We start from the raw sequence: 8,833 nt of genomic DNA on the forward strand, positions 1-8,833 counted from the left end.
CCACTCGCAGGGCGCCAGACACAAGCCCGTCTCACCTGAGGCTCCGCGGCGTCCCACCGGGGCCAGACACCGCCCCCTGGCGGCAGGTGGGCGCAAGCGCAGCGCATGCTAATGAGCCCGCGGCGCGGCGCGCTGATTGGCTGGCGCGGATTCCAGCGGCTTTCCCGGGGCGGGGGCCGAGGCCGAGGGAAGGGGCGCCGCCGGCAGCAGCCGCCCCGCCCCGCGCTCCGGGCCGCCCTCCTCCCGCCGGGCCGCCGGGGCGTGTGCGGGGCGCGCGGGCGCCTTCGCCGGGGGTTCCCCTCCTGCGGTCCGCTCGGGTTCTGGTTCGGCGTTCATCGCGGGTCCAGGATGACGATCCGACACCAAGGCCAACAGTACAGGCCGAGGATGGCATTTCTGCAGAAGGTGAGCGCGGTCCGGGGCCCTGGGCCCTGGGAGGTGCGCGGGGTCCCAACTCTGGGAAGTGTCCGCGGAGATGCTGGGGAGGCGCGGGGCGTGTGGCCGGGAGGGGAGGGCAGCCCTGTGGTCTTCAGTGGCTGATGTGTATTGTAATAACATTATCTGTTCAGGTTTCCAAGCTGCCCGGGGGTCCTGAACAATCAGCAGTGCTTGGGCGGAATGTTGGAAGGTGAAGAGCTTCCTATGCGCTCAGGTGGGACTGTTCTGAGGGTGTTCTACACCCTTTCTGCCAGCGGTTCCCACTAACTCCCGTGATCCACAGGGTAACCTGCACGTGAATGCCCCCTGTGTGGCCCTCCTGCCTTCCCTGGGCTCACTTCCCCAGCTACCTACTGCTGCTTCCCAGGATCAGTCCTCTCACCAACACTCAGAGGTCCCATAATTACCCCATTTTACAGGTAAGGAAACAGGTGGTTAAGGACCAAGACTGGAAGAACTGGTGTGGTACAGTGAAGCTGGTCTCATTACAACAGTAAAAACATAAAGTGTGCAGCCTGCAGTGGGTCGGAGTATCCAATTCTGTGTGAGGAGTAGGGGAGGGCACCCCCAGTCCAGAGAGCCTTGAGGCTGAGCCTGAAGGGACTTCTGCTGGAGAAGGGCAGAAAGAAGACCCAGGTGGTGGGGGTGGCGTGTGCCAGAGCAGAGGGGTGTGCATGTCTGGTGTTGGAGGCAGGTTGTTGCTATTGCTGAGCTTATTATACCGGGGGAGTGTGAGGCTGGACAGGCAGGCAAGGACAGATCATACAGATCTCCTATGCCTTTCAGAGGTGGCCTGATTTCCCCCAGAGGAAGCCACAGAGGAATTTGGAGCAGGTGAGTGATGTGGTCAGATTCAAGTTCAAAATCAAGGTCAAAAGGCCAGTCTGATATGAGGCAGAGGAAAGATGGGATGTCTTCTTTTCCCTGAGCTAAGAGAATTCACCCAAGTCCTTCCGTGCTCACTACAACTCTAGCTGCCTAGGAAGTGACACGCTTATCAAGGATTGGGAGAAAGGTTACTGGTCAGAAGGTTGCTTCTTTCTCCTCCAGCTGCCATACCTCCATCTTAGGCTCCATCTTACTCTTGGGTAGCCAGGCCCACCAGCCCCGCCGCCGCCGCCGCCTCTGATTTCTGTTGCAGGGCCTGATGACTGGCACCCCACCAGAGAGGGCTCCTGGGCTTGCTTAAGATGTGGCAGAAAGAGGGGCACCTGGGTGGCTCAGTTGGTTAAGCTATTGACTCTTGATTTCGGCTCAGGTCATGATCTCAGGGTCATGAGATTGAGCCCCACATCAGGCTCTGTGCTATCCACACAGTGGACAGAAGAGCATGGCTAGGCAGCCCGGTATGGCCCCCAGCACCCACAGGGCTCTGTTCTGATTCCAGCCTATCTCCTGTGTCCCAGCAGCTCTGGCCAGCTAGGGGTGAGGGGGACAAAACGTTCCTCCAGGCCTCTAAAATGTTTTTCTCTTCAACTTAGGGAGACAGCTGGGCCTGGGCAAGGACTACAAGGAGTAGGAATCTTAAGGAAGCTTGGATGGATTTAGAATTGCTCGTCTCATCTATATATATCCCTCCATGTAGCACACATGGAGCATCTGCTGTGTTGCAGACATCGTTAGATGCTGGGATAGCAATGACATTCGAGACACGGTCCCTGCCTGCAAGCGGCTTCTAGTCTAGTAGGGGGAGACAGCCACACACACCAATCCAGTGGCTCATCATAGGTGCCACGAGACACCTGGAGGGTAGAGGAAGTGCCAAAATGTGCACACTCACTGTATCCTGGGTGCAGTATCATGAAAGGATTCTGGAAGATTCTGTGGCGGTTTAGCTGGCTCTTGAAGGGCGCGAGGGTGTTCTTGAGGCAGATGGGGTGTCGGAAGAGGGCGAGACACGAGAGCAGGAGGACGTGCATCTAGTTGTGGATTTACTGCGTGTCAGTCATTGACCAGAGTCGGATGGTGATGGCCAACAGGCAGTTCTATTTCCAGAAGGAGGTTCTGGAATACTTGAGAAAGGTTCTCGGTGGTTGTTGAGAATGAAACAGAAATGAGGACTTTTTGAGGCCGGACCCAAGCTAGCGCGGCTTGTGGGACTTGGGCATATAGACTGTGATTCGCAGCAGTGGAGTTGGGGCGTGAGTCCCTACTGCTGAAGAGAGTGCTGTGGTTTGGGATCCTATTACATCTTTGCACAACAAAGGATATAATTGGTATGGTCCCCAGGAATCCCTCTCTGGTTTATGGGAACACTCTGCTCCCTGACATCTTATGGAGAGTGACAGCCACTTAATGGGAGGAGAAACCGAGAGCGTGGGTGGACGGGCTATGGACGCTATTGCTTTTGAAATGCTCGTAGTGACGGTCTGGATTCTCTGAAGTGCTCGATGTCATACCTCAGTCAGCGGGACTCTGAGAAGGGAAACGCTAGGCTCCTTGTGGGGTCAGAGAGGCCAAGGATGACCTCTTTCTTGCAGCATTTGTTTGTGGCCTCAGGAATTAGTCGTGGAGAAGTCAGGATTCTAGAGAGCCAGGAGGCTGTGGTCTGGACAACACTGTGTGTGTGTGTGTGTCTAATGAAGAAGGTACTTCAGGAGGGATGCACACAGAACACAAAGATGAGGGGGGCCCAGAGAAATGCCCCAGCAACACCCTTTCTGGAGAGCTTTAAAATCAAGGTGTGCTTTCTCTTGTTGGTGGGCAGTGTTCATCGAAGACGAGGAGATGGCCAAGATCACCTCTCTGAGACTTTAGGAGTCAGTCCTATGTTTTGTGCGTTAGATTTATTATGATTCTTTTTTTAGGGAACCACTTAAATGAATTTACATTGGAAAAGGTCAGAGGAAAATGATTCTGGACCCTAATGGAAAGACTCTTGTCTTAGTCTGTTCAGGCTGCTGTAACAAAATGCCACAGCCTGGGTAGCTTATAAACAACAGAAATTTATTTCTCCCAGTTCTGGAGGCTGGAAGTCTGAGATGCCAGTGTGGTCGGGTCTGGTGAGAGCCCCCTTCCCACTCCCATACTTTGTGTGGCGTCCTCACGTGGTGGATGGGGCGAGGGAGCTTTCTGGGGTCTCTTTTATAATCAGGGCACTAATCTCATTGACGAAGACTTTATGGAAGTAAAACTAGTGAATCACTAAAGTGGTAATTAGTAAAAGTCGATTGTGCCTACGCCAAAGAGATAGTTTGCAAACCAGGAGCTCTCAGACCAAAGCATGGAATGAGGCTTGGGGACATATTGTTCTAAAACAGCTTAGAACGCATGAAGGCAGTGATTTTTTCTTTACAGTGATTGGTTATAATATTAGAATTTTCTTAAATGATAAGGAAGTCGACAGTGCTTACCTCACATCAACCTGGGGAAACAGTTCACATGTTGCTTGTAATTTCCAGAGGCACAAGCAAGAAATGACCCAGGTCAAGTTAGCCTTGCAAAATAAGCTAAATCAACCTTTGTTTTTATGACTAAACTGTTGTTGGTTTTTTTTTCCTGCTTCAGGAATTTTCAAGGCTGGTCTTCAGTTGTTTTGGATTTTGACGGTTGGGGGGACACAAATATTCCGAGCATAGCAACTCCTGAAAGATATACATGGCGCGCACACACACACACACACACACAAACACACACACAGACACACACACAGACACACATGCTCCGCTCTTCAGCAAGACCTCCCTTTGTACAAAGTGTGACCTTCCTGCTGGCAAGAAATCGGCCTCTTTTTTCCCTGGGGTTTTTAAAAATAGTTCTTATTGATCCGCTTTGAAGGTTAGTTTCAAATTCTTCATAGGCTGGTTATTTTTTTTTTTAAACTCAAAGGGAAAGAAAGGAACCTGCTGATATTTTTATCAGAGAAGTTTAAATTTCTAATTGACCCAGTGGGTAAAACCCCTCCATCTGCTGCTTAGGAACCTCCCCCCCCCCCCCCGCCCGCCCTCTTCCCGGACTCTCTACCAAGAAGGTGGCCGTTTCATCCAGTGAAATACAGTATTTTCGGGAATAGTTATTTATAACCTGAGAAGTTATGAGTGAAAGGAGGAAGTATTCAGCCGTGTCATTAGAAACCAACTCTAGCTTGACGGTGTGTGTGTGTGTGTGTGTGTGTGTTGGGGAAGAATGCACCTCTGGCTGCCCCCACGAGGAGGGACCCCCACAGCCTGTGGCTCCCCAGCCCCCCATGTCCAGGACAAGAGCCCCTCCCACTCCCTTGTTCTGTGGGCGCCTGGTTGACCCAGCGGCCAAGATGCTGCCACCGTTCCGGAGCCATCTGTGAGCCAAGAAAGCGTCCCTGCAGATGAAGCGTGCAGTGAGTTTTGCACAAGGAGCCCGGGGTGCCCCCTGGGCCCCCAACCCTTCTCACAGGCTGGCTATGTGCCTGGCACTGCGTCTGGAACGGTTTCAACTGACAGTGCACCTGATTCCAGCCCATTTGTCAGGATGGTGGTTCAGCTGCAAATACTGGTTTAGCAACAGAAGGAAATAGGCATCCTCCCCACCCCCACCGCCCCTCACATTGATTTAGGACATTGTTCCACACTCCTTGCATCTTTGGGAAGGTGGGGCCTTCCAGCCTCAGGAGCAGGCTGGCTGAGTAGGGGGTGGCAGGTAGAATTTCTCCAATTCAGGGCTCCCCTGCCCGATTCTTCTCCAACGCAGCCAGGTCGGGGTACCTGCCTTTCTCTCTCCCCGGCTGCATCACGGGCTCCCTTCAAAGTCCACTTTGTCCGGGAAGCATTCCCTGAACATCCTGATCATCCCTGCTCCCGCTGAGGTCCTGCGCAGTTTGAATCTGTGTGGCCCACGTGGGGCACACTTTATCCTGTGCTTGGCCTTGATCTCTGGCTGCATCCTGCTACCCCAGCTCCTGGAAGACAAAGATTATGTTGTTTCTTTTTAGCAATCATAGAAGTGGATCCATAAGAAGGATTCAGTTACATTTCTCTCTCTGGATTAGGTTGTCTAGCTACATTTTTCTTACGTAGCTTTACTGGCTGGTCCCTGAAGGGCAGATTGTGACGATGATTCTTTCGCTGGCACCCCCACCCCAGCTGTCGCTGCTCCTCTGTTGCCTCAGAGAGGATCTGTTTCATAGTCAATGTTTTCATTTGCTCTTCACAACTATCCTTTTAAATAGATGGGACGGGAATTATATTTTTTCCATCAGTGGATAAAAATACCGAGATTCAGAGCGGTTAAATGGCGGTCCCAGGGTCACAGAGCTGACCCTGAACGCTTCTCTGTTGCAGGGAAGACCCGTGGTCCCGTTGGGACCGCAGGTACATTCACGCACGATAGGGCCTTGTGAGCTCAGGGCTCGTACAATGTTGCGTAGGGTTAGGATGAATTGCAGGAAAATAGCTGCTGCAGGGGCGCCTGGATGGCTCAGTCCTTAAGCGTCTGCCTTTGGCTCAGGTCATGATCCTGGGGTCCTGGGGTCGAGCCCCGCATTGGGCTCCCTGCTCTGTGGGGAGTCTGCTCCTCCCTCTGCCTGTCGCTTCCCCCTGCTTGTGCTCGCCCTCTCTCAAATAAATAAATAAAAATATTTAAAAAAAAAATAGCTACTGCAGGATTGAAACAGTTAAATCAAGAGGGAGCCCTGGCTGACAGGGGTCCTCCAGGTGGAGATGTGGCAGGCCAGACCCAGCGGCTATGGGGAGGGTGAGGAGGACTGCTTTCAGGGGCGAGGCAAGCCCTCCGTCTTACTGTAGTTATCTGCACCAACCCTGATACTTCCTGCCTCCCTCCCTCCCTCCCTCCCTCTGCTTTGGCTGTGAGCGCCTCCTGGGATGCCCCCTCCCCCCTCCCTCACTGGAGCTCCAGGCTGAGGCTGGTTGTCCAGGCGTCTCGTGGATGCTTCTGGGCGTCTGTTCCAGCAGCGCAGCACAGACCGAAGTCTTGCTCTTCCCAAACAGGCGTTTGGGTTTCCTATTTTGGACCCTGATGCCTCCATCTGCTTGGCAGGGAGGCTGGAAACCCTGGAATCCTGTTCTCTTTCCCTCACCAAGGGACAAGGGTCTGAGGACAAGGGTCCACACCTGCAAGTGCTTCCAGCCTCCACTCCATCTTGTCCTCGCTGCTCCTGCCAGGACAGCCACTGGGACCAGCTCACTGGGCCCCCACCTCGGCATGCCCCCGTTCTCGTTACCGTCTATAAAACAAGGCAAACCATGATGCTCCTTCCTGAGAGCTCCCAGGGGCCTGGTGCTGCGGGCTGAATCGAGTCCCCCCCCCCCCCTCCAGGGTCCCATGTTCAAGTCCTCACCACCAGGACCTCGGAATGGGACTGTATTCAGACGTTATCTTAGTCTGCTCGGGCTGCCAAAATAAAATCCCACAGACTGGGGGAGTTTCAACAGCAGAAATGTCCTGTCTCCCCGTTCTAGAGGCTGGAGATCAAGATGCTGGCAAGGTGGGTTTCATCCTGACAGCCCTCTCCTTAGCTTGTAGGCAGAGGCCACCTGGCTGGGTTCACACGAGACCCCTCTGTGCATGCCCCGGGGGGTGGGGGTGGGGCTCTCGGGTCTCTTCTTGTAACTAATCCGATCTGAGCAAGGCCCCATCCTTCTGATCTCATTTAACCTTAATTACTTCCTTCCAGAAAGGCCCCATCTCTAAATACTGTCATACTGGGGATTAGAGCTTCAACATCTAAGTGGGGAGCAGGGAGGTCACAAACATTGAGTTCCTAACAGAGACAGAACCTTCAAAGAGGTGATTAAGTTACAATGAGGCCATTAGGGTGGGGCCTCATCCAATGTGACTGGTGTCCCTGTAAGAAGAAGAGATTAAGACAGAACCAGGGACACTAGGCAGAGGGATGGCCACCTGCCAGCCAAGGAGAGAGGCCTGGAAGAAACCCACTCTGTGGGCACCCTGATCTCAGACTTCCCAGCCTCCAGAACCCGGACAAAATGAATTTCTGTTAAGTCACCCTATCGATGGTATTTTGCTCTGGCAGCCAGAGCAGACCGATAACGTATGAAATGACATTTGCGGTCTTCTGGGTCCTGGATCCCTCTGCTTCTTCCCCATGCACACCATGCCCTTGTATGCTCCCAGGCCTTTGCACACGTTTGCTCCCTGGTCTGGAACGCCCCTTTTCTCGGTGGCGAGGCAATACATTCTCACCGAGTCGCCCCCGTGCTCTCCTGTTAGAACCAGGGGCCGAAAGCAGACGTGATGTGTGTGGCTCCCAGGCTGAAAGCAGTGAAAGATACGTGTGTACACCCCACATTGTTGTGTCTTCCCCTGCATTGAGGTCAGGAAAGCAGGTGCTAGAAGGCAGGACCAGGGATGGTAGCAGCCTGGATCTCGGAGTCAGGACACTGAGGGAATGCCCTGGACGTGGGCCCCCTGGAATTCACATTTGCATAAGAGAAATCGATCTTTGTTGTGTTAAGCTTTCAATCCCACAGCACAGTCTTGACTAATACAGCCTCATTTTCTGCCCAAATCTTCATCTCCTAAGTCCCCGTTTAAATACTACCTTTTTTTTTTTTTTATTTATTTTATTTTATTTTATTTGAGAGAGAGAGCAAGCACGAGTGGGGGGAGAGGTGGGAGGAGGGGCAGAGGGAGATACAGACTCCCCGCTGAGCTAAGCAGGGAGCCCGACGGGGGTGATTAGATCCCAGGACCCCCGGATCATGACCTGAGCGGAAGGCAGACGCTTGACCCGCTGAGCCACCCAGGTACCCTGCTACCTCTTTCTTTAAAAGCTTTCCAGAATTAACCCACGCCCAGTCAGAACTAATCACTTTCCTTTGTACTTTGACATCACGTGTACCTTATGTCTATCTGACAGTGCTTAGTGTCCTGGCTGGTTTATGTACCTGTAGGGTTAGGGACATGGAATGATTAAGAGGATGAATTCTGGCACTGGACTGACTGGGTTCACATCTCACATCTCAGCCCTGCCATTTATCAGCAGTGGGACCTTTGGTGAGGACCTCTGTTCCTATCTGTCCATCTGGTACCTACCAGAGTACCTTCTACAATGATTAATCATTCAGTAGTACCTGCTTGTCAGCTTCCTTCTGTTTTGTCTTGCAGATTGAAGAATTAGTAAAAGACCCACAGAGCCAGAGATGGGGACCAAAGTGTAAAGCCAGAGGGTCCCGTGATTATAGAATCAAGGGCCCTGTAACCTAACAGGTGGTATAATCTATGGGGCAGGCCAGAGCCAGCATAGACTACAGTTCCCTACAAATTAATTCAAACTGGAGGGGCAGAACTCAGGGAGAGGGAGGAAGGAAAGATGAATTCAGTGTCACTTTTGAAATCACTTTCCCTGAAGTCATCATTTTATGCGTCCATCAAGAGACAGGCATACCTTGGAGATATTATGGGGTTGACTCCTGACCACTGTAATAAAGCAAACATTGCA

At 52.6% G+C, this 8,833-nt stretch overlaps 1 long non-coding RNA gene across 1 annotated transcript; it reads left to right on the forward strand.

Moving 5' to 3' along the window:
- Window positions 1-242: 242 nt before the first annotated feature.
- On the forward strand, window positions 243-5,875 carry LOC118024342. Its single transcript, XR_004683087.1, has 5 exons — window positions 243-405; window positions 570-628; window positions 722-857; window positions 1,225-1,272; window positions 1,920-5,875. It is a non-coding gene; the product is annotated as an uncharacterized LOC118024342 (long non-coding RNA).
- The last annotated feature ends 2,958 nt before the right edge of the window (window positions 5,876-8,833 follow it).

This window comes from Mirounga leonina, unplaced genomic scaffold, assembly GCF_011800145.1.
Source record: "Mirounga leonina isolate KUSES-001 unplaced genomic scaffold, KU_Mleo_1.0 Mir_197, whole genome shotgun sequence".
NCBI classification, from domain to species: Eukaryota; Metazoa; Chordata; class Mammalia; order Carnivora; family Phocidae; genus Mirounga; species Mirounga leonina.